The sequence below is a fragment of the Ascaphus truei genome, chromosome 4 (assembly GCF_040206685.1).
Source record: "Ascaphus truei isolate aAscTru1 chromosome 4, aAscTru1.hap1, whole genome shotgun sequence".
Classification (NCBI taxonomy): domain Eukaryota; kingdom Metazoa; phylum Chordata; class Amphibia; order Anura; family Ascaphidae; genus Ascaphus; species Ascaphus truei.
This window is the reverse complement of record NC_134486.1, coordinates 122,097,299-122,109,958: the sequence shown is the minus strand read 5'-3', so window position 1 is coordinate 122,109,958 and position 12,660 is coordinate 122,097,299.

Below are 12,660 nucleotides of genomic sequence, written 5' to 3'. Positions count from 1 at the left end.
GAGTATGTGATTGGTCAAGGACAGACAATTAAATAGGCTGGATCAAGTAAACCTATTTTCACATTGGTGCTAAGTTTCACCACAAATCGTATAACTCTAAAATTACTATAAATATCAACATTACAATGAATAACATAAAAAAAATCAATAATTATGTTGTTCACATCATACAATGAAAATAGCTAAAACTAAACAATTTAATTATGTATAAACTCAACTAACACATAACGTGTTAGAGAAAGCTGTCCCACTATTACCAATCTAAGTTTCATCAAGTATGGAAGAAAATATATATATATACCAAATTAAAATTAAAGCCTAAACCTATAATTCTAGTATCAAAAAATATTAATAAATCAATATATTAATTAAAATATAATAATATAAATATATAAACAACCAAATACCACTACACCATATAAAAATGAATTATAGAAAAATCTAAATAAAATTGAAAAAAATATATTAAAATCAACCTATTTAATTCCTTGTGTGATGAGAACAACATTCACAAAACAATCTTTACATTTTATGTACTAACAAAAATTATTAAATTGATAATTCACAAGTGCATTAATTAAAATGATCTCTAATTACATATAATAACAACAATTGTTACATTAAAAAATAACTAAAATTATAAAAAGATAAAGGAAAAAACTGGATTAACTATTAAATAACACCTACTCTAAGGAAATATCATATAATATAGTACAGAGGAATCCCCTCCAAAAACACAGAACCCCATCCTAGGATAGGGGGAGAAGATCCGAACTAGCAACCAGAGCAGCAAGGCAGAGAACAGCAAGGCAGGACACTAAACCAGTGTGCTAGTATCCAAGCACTCATTAAGACCCCTGGGAGAAAGTGTACCAAGTGAGTATATCCAAAAAGACTCTCTCATACATAGTGTCTTAAATCTATCTCCCCCTATTAGGGTACTCGAAATACTCTCAATACCCATAATCAGTGTTCGACAAACCTATACATTTGCACGCCCCGGGCGAGTGGATTTAACATTGTGGCGAGCTCCTATTGGCCCAAGCAGCACACGTTTGGTACTAGGTGGCGAGTAGATTTTTTTGTTCGGCGAGTAGATTTTTTGGTGATTTGTCGACCACTGCCCATAATAACAGGTCCCTTGGGATCCTTTTGGTGTACTTGGGGAAAATGTCGAGGAACACTGTGTGCCAGCACTCCCTTAATGATGGAACGTCTGTGTTCCAGGAATCTGACACACAGTGCTCTTTTAGTGCAACGCACATATTGCAATTTACATGGACAAGATAAAACATACACTATATATGTGGAGAGACAGTTGATTGAACTTTTTATTGTATATTCAGACTTGTTGCTAAATGAAGAGAAAGTATCCGACAGATGCAGATGTCCACACATTAGACATCTAGATCTGCCACACTTAATGTTTCCAGACACTAACTATGAACCACTATTCCCAACTGAAGTATCACTAAGTCTACTTGATGTCTACTTGTCACTAAGATGTTCTTGATATTTAGACCCTTGCGGAAGAACAGTGGTGCCACAGTGGACAACTGACTGCTGAGGTGCGGATCTGAGAGCAACACTTTCCAGTGGCGATTCATAATTTGTCTAATTTAGTGGGAATACCCATTACATTTTGTAATAAACTTAACCCCACAGTTGTTTGTGTTGATATCTGTCAAAGGCATGGATTGTTTGCACTGTTTGAGCTTTGATTTAGCTAACAGATCCACACGTTCAACCGACCTGACCTTCTTGAATGCCTCCTGCACCAGAGACATATCATACCCCTTTTGTTTGAAATTGTCGATGAGACGACCGGCTTGCAGCTCAAACACCTGGTCGGACGAGCAATTCCTCCTCAGTCTATTGCGAACCTTTTTATGGGTTATTGGGAATCCAGATTTATCTGGCACAATGCACGGCGGGGAGCGGGTCTGGTGTTCTATGGCCGGATACATTGATGACATCTTGATCATATGGGACGGAGATGGGGGTGACCTCGAGCAGATACTGACCGACTTTAACTCCAATGATATGGGCCTCAGATTCACCCACCAGATTAATGCATCTAGTATTGTCTTTCTAGATTTGGAATTGTCGGTAGATTTGAATCTGAATATCCAGACATGGGTGCATTTCAAGGACGTGGCGGTCAATGGCTATATACATGCAAAAAGTGCACATTATTTCAAATGGCTAAGCAATATCCCCCTCAGTCAGTTTAATAGACTGAGGAGGAATTGCTCGTCCGACCAGGTGTTTGAGCTGCAAGCCGGTTGTCTCATCGACAATTTCAAACAAAAGGGGTCCTTGGCTTCCCTGCGCTCCGGCTGGCGGTAATTTTAAGTGCTAGCAACCATTGTATGAGAGGGAGCAAAGGACGTGCAGGCATTGGATGCCTTTTTATCTTGCTGCCAATTTGGGATAGGAGTTCATGGTGAAACTGGGCTGTTTACATCCACTCTGCAAACCTGGGACTCACCCTACCACCGCAGATGACCACAATAGAGATTTCTCTCCCACAAATGGTTCTGTTTAAAATCTTGTAAGTGCGCATTCTTATGGGTTGCTGATTTTTTAAATAAATGTACCTTATTTTTTACTCAGTTACGTGCTATGGAGCTTGCGCTTTTGTTTGTTTTTTGTTTATATATATATATATATATATATATATATATATATATAGAGTGTTCGACAATTATATACATTTACACGCCCGGGGCGTGTGGATTTAACCCCCGGGCGAGTAAATATTGGCCCAAGCAGCACACGTGTTTTTTAAATTTCCCGCGCTCGCGCTGCTGTTTTTCCCGCGCTCGCGCTGGAGAAAAAGATTTTAAAAAAAGCCGCAGGCGGGTTCATGTTGTTGGGGAGATTACCCCGCCTCCCGCTCTCTGAGCAGTGACTTCGCTCCTCCCCCGCCTCTCAGCAACATTCCCTCCTCAGCGCTTCTACTCCTCCCCCCTCCGGCAGCCAGCCCCTTCCACGCCTGTCTGCCTCAGGCCCCTGCAGGGCCATGTGGGGGAGTGCGCGCGCACGCGCTGGAGGGGGGGGGCGGCACGTGGAGTTCCCAGCCACGTTTCCCATCAGGGAGGTTGGTGTGGCCGTGCGGCTGTTCCCTGCTCACCACCGATCCCACCGTCGCAACTAATGCCCGACCTCCCTCTGACACCCCTCCTGGCTGCAGCCTGGGCGCATGCGCGGCTTGCCACGTTTCCACTCGGGGAGGTTGGCGGCCGTGCGTCTGTCCCCCCCGATCCTCCCGCTGGCCCCCCGACCCCTCCGCTGGCCCCCGATCCTCCCACTGGCCCCCCCGATCCTCCCGCTGGCCCCCGATCCTCCTGCTGCCCCCCGATCCTCCCGCTGGCCCCCCCGATCCTCCCGCTGGCCCCCCCAATTCTCCCGCTGGCCCCCAGAACGACCCGCTGCCCCCCGATCCTCCCGCTGGCCCCCAGATTGACCCGCTGCTCCCCCCCATCCTCCCGCTTGCCCCCCGATCCTCCCGCTGGCACCTCGACCCCCCGCTGGCCCCCGATCCTCCCGCTGTCCCCCCGATCCTCCCGCTGGCCCCCCGATCCTCTCACTGGCCCCCCGATCCTCCCGCTGGCCCCTCGATCCTCCCGCTGGTCCCCCCACCCTCCCGCTGGCCCCCCCATCCTCCCGCTGGCCCCCCATTCCCCCGCTGGCCCCCTTATCCCCCCGCTGGCCACCCGATCCTCCCGCAACTCCTGCCCAATCCCCTGGCATGTGGAGCAGCATGTGGAGGACAAGCAGGCCCTGGAGGAACAGGTAGGCCCGTTCCCTTCCAATGAATACCAACCCAGTCACCCACCCAGTGAGTGTGTCTGTGATTGTTTGTGTGTGTGTGTGTGTGTGTGTGTGTCTGTGTGTGTCTGTGAGTGTGTGTCTGTGAGTGTGGGTGTGTGAGTTTGGGTGTGTGAGTTTGGGTGTGTATGTCTGTGTGGATGTGTGTGTCTGTGAGTGTGGGTGGGTGTGTGTCTGTGAGTGTGGGTGGGTGTGTTTGTGTGTATGAGTGGGTGTGTGTCTGTGAGTGTCTGAGTGACTGTGAGTGTGTGTGTGTTTGTCTGTGAGTGTTTGTGTGTGTCTGTCTGTGAGTGTCTGTCTGTGAGTGTCATGTGTGTGTGTGTTTGAGTCTGTGAGTGTTTGTGTCTGTCTGTGAGTGTGTGTGAGAGTCTGTGAGTGTGTGTGTCTGTGAGTGTGTCACCCTCTCACCCTCTCCCTCTCCCTGTGTCACCCTCTCCCTGTGTCGCCCTCTCCGTCACCCTTTCCCTGTCGCACTCTCTCTGTCTTTGTCTCTCTATCTCTCTGTGTCTCTCACTGTCTCTATCTCTCTGTGTCTCTCATTGTCTCTATCTCTCTGTGTCTCTCATTGTCTCTATCTCTCTGTGTCTCTCATTGTCTCTATCTCTCTGTGTCTCTCTGTCTCTCATTGTCTCTCTATCTCTCTGTCTCTCATTGTCTCTCTATCTCTCTTCCTCCGTGTCTCTCTCTTTCTCGGTGTGTCTCTCTCTTTCTCGTGTGTCTCTCTCTTTCAATGTGTGTCTCTCTTTCTCTGTGTGTGTCTCTTTCTCTGTGTGTCTCTCTGTGTGTCTCTCTCTTTCTCTGTGTGTCTCTCTCTTTCTCTGTGTGTCTCTCTTTTTCTCTGTGTGTCTCTCTCTTTCTCTGTGTGTCTTTTTCTCTGTGTGTGTCTCTCTTTCTCTGTGTGTGTGTCTCTCTCTGTGTGTCTCTCTCTGTGTGTGTCTCTCTCTCTGTCTGTGTCTCTCTCTCTTTCTGTGTCTCTCTCTCTCTTTCTGTGTGTCTCTCTCTCTTTCTGTGTGTCTCTCTGTGTGTCTCTGTCTGTCTGTCTCTGTCTGTGTCTGTCTGTCTCTCTCTATCTGTCTCTCTGTGTCTCTCTCTCTGTGTGTCTCTCTCTCTCTGTGTCTCTCTCTCTCTGTGTGTCTCTCTCTCTCTGTGTGTCTCTCTCTCTCTCTGTGTGTGTCTCTCTCTCTCTCTCTCTGTGTGTCTCTCTCTGTGTGTCTCTCTGTGTGTGTGTGTGTGTGTGTGTGTGTGTCTCTCTCTGTGTGTGTGTGTCTCTCTCTGTGTGTGTGTGCTGCTCTGTGTGTGTGTGTCTCTCTCTCTCTCACCCACTCTCTGTCTCTCACACTCTGGATCTCTTATTTACCCTATATATCTTTACTGCCCTATACTTCACCAAAATAACCTATACTGCTTTCTTCCAGATCTGACTCAAGCTTCACACGGAAGACATCGGAACCCCCCCTAACCCAGAAGACAGGTAGGGAACACCTCCCCTCCAATGTATAACATTGCGGGAATGAGGGTACCTGGACATTGAGGGACTGCGGATCAGGTAAGATCCCAGGCGGGATTGCTGCTTTAGATTTTGTGACGCGGGGGCGTCCAGGCACTGGTTATGGGGTTCAGGAACATTTACACACATACACACACACACACACACGTAACAAGGACTAATTGTAGTATAATGTAATACAATAAATAAATTAATGTCAAAAACGAATGTTGTTCTTACTATGAATTTATTATTTTTTTTTAAAGTGGGCCTGGGGGCGGGACTAGGGCGGGACTAGGGCGGGGTTGGGGGCAGGGCTAGGTGGCGAGTAGATTTTTTGGTTGGGCGAGTAGATTTTTGGGTGATTTGTCGAAGAATGTATATATATATATATATAAACAAAAGAGGAAAGCGCGGGCTCCATAGCGCAGATCAATAAAAAATGGTTTATTTCAAACACAGTAAAAAAAGCAACTCACAATGGTCACTAGGACAAGCGCGTTGGAAGATTGTAGAAAAGGCCATACAAAAATGTAACAGCCAGATTGGCAAACCGTGACCTGGACATCACGGATGAATGATGAAGCACTTCCGCATCCGGGCGCACATAAGGTTGAGCGTCACAAGAGAGGTCCCCCGGAAACAGTAGTTCTGCTGATATGGGATCTTTGCTCCGTGACACTGCTGGCTCCTTTGAAAACAGTCATCAAACAAAAGAACCCTACGCGTTTCGTCGCGTCATACACTGCGACTTCATCAGGTTTTATGTTAATGGAGGGCTGGGAGCCCCTATAGCATCCATAATCAATCATTCAATTGAAAAAGCGTCCAACCGATTTTTACCCTTACTGGGTAATTACTTATGAGTGAGCTAATAAAACGGGGCATAACATGATGACACAAAACACTGAGATGCATATATATATAACAAATATATATCCACTGCGCTTCTCAGTGTAAGGAGTATGCTGCTGGTGAAAGGATTGGCCATACATATGTGAAAAAACAGAAAGTGAATTCCTGCGCTTCTCCAATTGGGATAGCAATAAATGGGGAAATAAATATACATAGTGCAAACTAAATCTGTAAGACAAAGGAGACTTTTGGTTACATCCTTTGATCAAATAATGCCAAGCCTGCTAACCAACGTCAAGGTAAGTCTCAATAGCAGGTCCCTATGTTAAATGCATACAAATGTTCTGTGAAATATACCCTGAAGGGGTTAATATACTCAGCATAAGCTTATGTAACTTAGTGCAGTTAAAAACTGGTATATACCAGTGAAGCTACTTATATGTAAGTTTAGCCCTTTTCCCCCACCCTAAGTGAGATTGGGGTGGGTATGCTTTCTTCAGCTACTTCTTGGTGTGTTGTGCTGTGACCTGTTGGTGAACAGGAGGGCTGAGTGCTCTGCGATGTTGTGGGGAGAGCCAGAACAGGGGTGCAGGTTACCTTATTCCTCAGTGGTGCAGTGCAGGTTCTCTGCAGGGGCAGAGGATGGGCCATGCGGACACCTTGTTCTTCTTCACAGCAGACAGCAGACAGTAATTACAATGATGCTGGGTACAACTGGCTTTATTGCAGATAGATAGAGTGACCAGATTTTGAAAATGAAAAACCGGGACACATTTTTTTTTTTTACATAACAGTTTATTTATTGTAGTACACTTATACTTTACTACCATTAGTCCTTGTTACATAGTTACGTGTGTGTGTGTGTGTGTGTGTGTGTGTCGGATGATCTCACTAATTGAATAAAAAAAAAAACAGATGTGAATGATTCTGAACCCATTAACCAGTGTCAGGACGCCCCCTCTTCACAATTTCTAAAGCAGCAATCCCGCCTGGGATCTTACCTGATCCGCAGTCCCTCAAGGTACTATACTGGAGGGGAGGTGTTCCCTACCTGTCTTCCGATGTCTCCCGCGTGAAACTTGAGTCAGATCTGGAAGAAAGCAGGGTAGGTTACTTCGGTGTAGGTATACGGCAGTTAAGATAAGACATAGAGGGTGAGGGAGACAGGGAGGGAGAGGGAGACAGGGAGGGAGAGGCAGACAGGGAGGGAGAGACAGGGAGGTAGAGGGAGACAGTCAGGGAGGGAGAGGGAGACAGTCAGGGAGGGAAAGAGAGACAGGGAGGGAGAGAGAGAGAGAGAGAGAGAGAGAGAGAGAGAGAGAGAGACAGAGGGAGGGAGACAGAGGGAGGGAGACAGAGAGGGAGGGAGACAGAGAGAGAGAGAGACAGAGGGAGGGAGACAGAGAGGGAGGGAGACAGAGAGGGAGGGAGACAGGGAGGGAGACAGGGAGGGAGAGGGAGACAGGGAGGGAGAGGGAGTCAGGGAGGGAGAGGGAGACAGGGAGGGTGAGGGAGACACACCCACTGATACATACACACACACACACACCCCGATACACACACACACCCCGATACACATCGACACACACTGACACACACACCCACTGACACCCCCCCACTGACACACCCACCCACTGACACACCCACACACTGACACACCCACACACTGATACACACACACCCACACACGGATACACACACACCCACACCCACACACTGATACACACACACCCACACACTGATACACACCCACACACCCACACACTGATACACACACACCCACACCCACACCCACACTGATACACCCACCCACTGATACACACACGCACACTGATACACACACGCACACTGATACACACACGCACACTGATACACACCCACTGATACACACCCACTGATACACACACACACCCACTGATACACACACACACACACCCACTGATACACACACACACACACCCATTGATACACACACACCCACTGATACACACCCACACACCCACTGATACACACACACACACACACACACACACACACACACACACACACACACACACTGATACACACACACACCCACTGATATACACACACACACACACTGATATACACACACACACACACTGATACACACACACACACACACACACACACACTGATACACACACACCCACTGATACACACACACACACACACACACACACACACACACACACACACACACACACCCACTGATACACACACACACCCACTGATACACACACACACACACACACACACTGATACACACACACACACACACTGATACACATACACACACACACACACACACACACACACACACACACACACACACACACACACACACACACACACACACACACACACACTGATACACACACACACCCACTGATACACCCACCCACTGATACACACGCACTGATACACACACACACACTGATACACACACACACACACACACACACACACACACACACACACACACACACACACACACACACACACTGATACACACACACACACACACACACACACTGATACACACACACTGATACACACACACACACACACACTGATACACACACACACACACACACACACACTGATACACACACACACTAATACACACACACACACACACACACACACTGATACACACACTGATACACACACTGATACACACACACACACACACACACACTGATACACACACTGATACACACACACACACTGATACACACACACACACACACACTGATACACACACACTGATACACACACACGCACACTGATACACACACACACACACACACACACACACACTGATACATACACACACACTGATACACACACACACACACACACACACACACACACACACACTGATACACACACACACACTGATACACACACACACACACTGATACACACACACACACACCGATACACACACACTGATACACACACACACACACACACTGACACACTGACACACACACACTGATACACCCCGCCTCCCAATGCACCACCCGCCAGCCCCTGCACCGCCTGCCAGCGACGGAAGTCACTGCTCGCCGAGCCCGTGGACCGGACGGGTGGAGAACCCGCCCGCCAGACCTGGCTCCGCTCTCTCCCAACTATCGGGGATAAGACCGCGTGCCTGGGCAGAAGCAGGGAGTTCCCCAACAGCAACCACACACTGTCCCCATGCGCACGCGAGGGAGGGAAAGTGCGCACGCCTCCAGCCATCCGCCAACCCTACCTCCCTACCTCGGGCAGCAGCAGCTACAGGGAACGGAGGCCGAGGGGGGAAAAGCGCCAAACAGCCAACGGCTGTCCCCGCTCCAACCTCCCTGCCCGCTCGGGCCGCGGGGATCGGGGGAGGAAGTGGAGAAAGCCTCGCCCCCGGCATCCTCCAGCCAATCACCTGCAGCCCGGCATATTAGAAGCCCAACCCCCTGAAATTCAAAAAAATACTCACCGGCCGGGCTGCCGCATCCTCACCGCCACCGCGCACCACCACCGCGCACCGCATCTACAGTGTAAAACAAACGGGACCAGGGAGAAGTAACGGGACATTGCCGGGACGGACTGGCAGCCGGGACAGCACAGAAAAAAACGGTACTGTCTCGGCAAAACCAGGACGCCTGGTCACCCTACAGATAGATGATTATCAGACACCAAACACAGATACATTCCTTTTCTTCCCTTTCTCCCTTTTCCTGGTCAGAGCCCTGACTGGCATTTTGGCCCCTTTCAGGCCTGTTACTCTTCCTCCCATCCCTTGGTGGGATGGAGGAAGAGGCTCCTCACTCCACAAGTGGAGAGGATCAGGATCACACTCCAGACATAAGTTCTTCTTGAACTAATTTAGGAGGTGTCAGAATTTATAACCTGAGATTGGGGGTTGGAACTCTGTCCCATATCAGAACAGGTTGAATACAGATTGGTGATCACCAGAATTGTATCCAAGTCTGCAATACACACACAGAGCCTAAGGCTGCGGTCCCAGTACAGCCTGTGCGCACGGCGTGGCGTGCACTGTGCGTGTAAGCACCGCCCGTCAATGGGGCTGGGCTCACTACGCACCGTCACGCTGAAGGTGCCGCTGCGCCGTGCTGCAGGGTTTTTCCCAACTCAATAAAATTGAGTTTACTCCTAGCGACGGAGGCGTGGCCACGCCCCCACCGGCGGTTCACCCAATGAGGGCGAACCAGCCGCGTGACGTATTGGCCGCGCCCCCGCAAATCCCAGACCACGCCCCCTCCCGTCGCAAGATTCTCCTCTCCTCACAGACCGCAGATCGCGGTTAGCGCTGTGACACGCGCCGCCCCCCCGCCGGGCGCGTGTGTCACAGACATTACTGGGACCGCAGCCTAAAGAAGGAATTAACCCCTCCACTGCCTGCTCCTAACAGGACTGACACTGGAAGAGCTCAGGAAAAAGAAATAGGGGCCGGGAGGCTTTGCTACAGTATATAAGCAAGTTGAGTGAAAAGTGAATTTACAGGGACCTTACTGGGAGATTATATACATTGAAAAAGGAGGGACTGGCCTCCCACAAGCTGCTCAATAAGCAGTTGCAGGTGGATTGGCTAAATACATTATTCACACCCTAATAGTGGTACCCTCTAAGAGTGTGCTGCTAAGGATTTAATTCGGCCAAACAGAACATGTAAAACAAATATATATTCACGCGCTTCTCCGTGTAAGGAGCATGCTGCTGGTGAGAGGATTGGCCATACATACAGTTGTGTGAAAAAGAAAGTTCACCCTCTTTGAATTATATGGTTTTACATATAGGACATAATAACAATCATCTGTTCCTTAGCAGGTCTAAAAATTAGGTAAATACAACCTCAGATGAACAACAACACATGACATATTACACTGTGTCATGATTTATTTAACAAAAATAAAGCCAAAATGAAGAAGCCATGTGTGAAAAACTAAGTACACCCTTACTGCTTCCATAGGAATTAAGATGCTAAGTAGCAGACAGGTGCTGCTAATCAAATGCCCTTGATTAATTGATCATCAGCAAGTGTGACCACCTCTATAAAAGCCGAAGTTTTAGCAGTTTGCTTGTCTGGAGCATTCAGGTGTGTGTTAACACAATGCCAAGGAGGAAAGACATCAGCAATGATCTTAGAGAAGCAATTGTTGCTGCCCATCAATCTGGGAAGGGTTATAAGGCCAAACAATTTAAAGTCCATCATTCTACAGTGAGAAAGATTATTCAAAAGTGGAAAACATTCAAGACAATTGCCAATCTTCGCAGGAGTGGACATCCCAGCAAATTCACCCCAAGGTCAGACCGTGCAATGCTCAGAGAAATTGCAAAGAAAAAACAAGAGTTACATCTCAGACTCTACAGGCCTCAGTTAGCATGTTAAATGTTAAAGTTCATGACAGTACAATTAGAAAAAGACTGAACAAGCATGGTTTGTTTGGAAGGGTTGCCAGGAGAAAGCCTCTTCTCTCTAAAAAGAACATGGCAGCACGGCTTAGGTTTGCAAAGTTGCAAGACTTCTGGAACAATGTCCTTTGGACAGACGAGACCAAAGTGGAGATGTTTGGCCATAATGCACAGCACAACGTTTGGCGAAAACCAAACACAGCATATCAGCACAAACACCTCATAACAACTGTCAAGCACGGTGGTGGAGGGGTGATGATTTGGGCTTGTTTTGCAGCTACAGGACCTGGGAACCTTGCAGTCATTGAGTCGACCATGAACTCCTCTGTATATGAAAGTATTCTAGAGTCAAATGTGAGGCCATCTGTCCGACAGCTAAAGCTTGGCCGAAATTGGGTCATGCAACAAGACAATGATCTCAAGCACACTAGCAAATCTACAACAGAATGGCTGAAAAAGAAAAGAATCAAGGTGTTGCAATGGCCCAGTCAAAGTCCAGACCTGAACCCAATTGAAATGCTGTGGCGGGACCTTCAGAAAGTTGTGCATAAACAAATGCCCACAAACCTCAATGAACTAAAGCAACGTTGTAAAGAAGAGTGGGCCAAAATTCCTCCACAACGATGCGAGAGACTGATAAAGTCATACAGAAAACGATTACTTCAAGTTATTGCTGCTAAAGGTGGTTCTACAAGCTATTGAATCATAAGTTATACTTAGTTTTTCACACATGGCTTCTCCATTTTGGCTTTATTTTTGTTTAATAAATCATGACACGGTGTAATATGTCATGTGTTGTTGTTTATCTGAGGTTGTATTTACCTAATTTTAAGACCTGCTAAGGAACAGATGATTGTTCTGATATGTAAAACCATAGAATTCAAAGAGGGTGTACTTTCTTTTTCACACAACTGTATGTGAAAAAACAGAAAGTGAATCCCTGCGCTTCACCCATTGGGATAGCAATAAAAGGGGAAATAAAAATACATAGTGCAAACTAAATCTGGAAGACAAAGGAGACTTTTTGGTTACATCATTTGATCAAATAA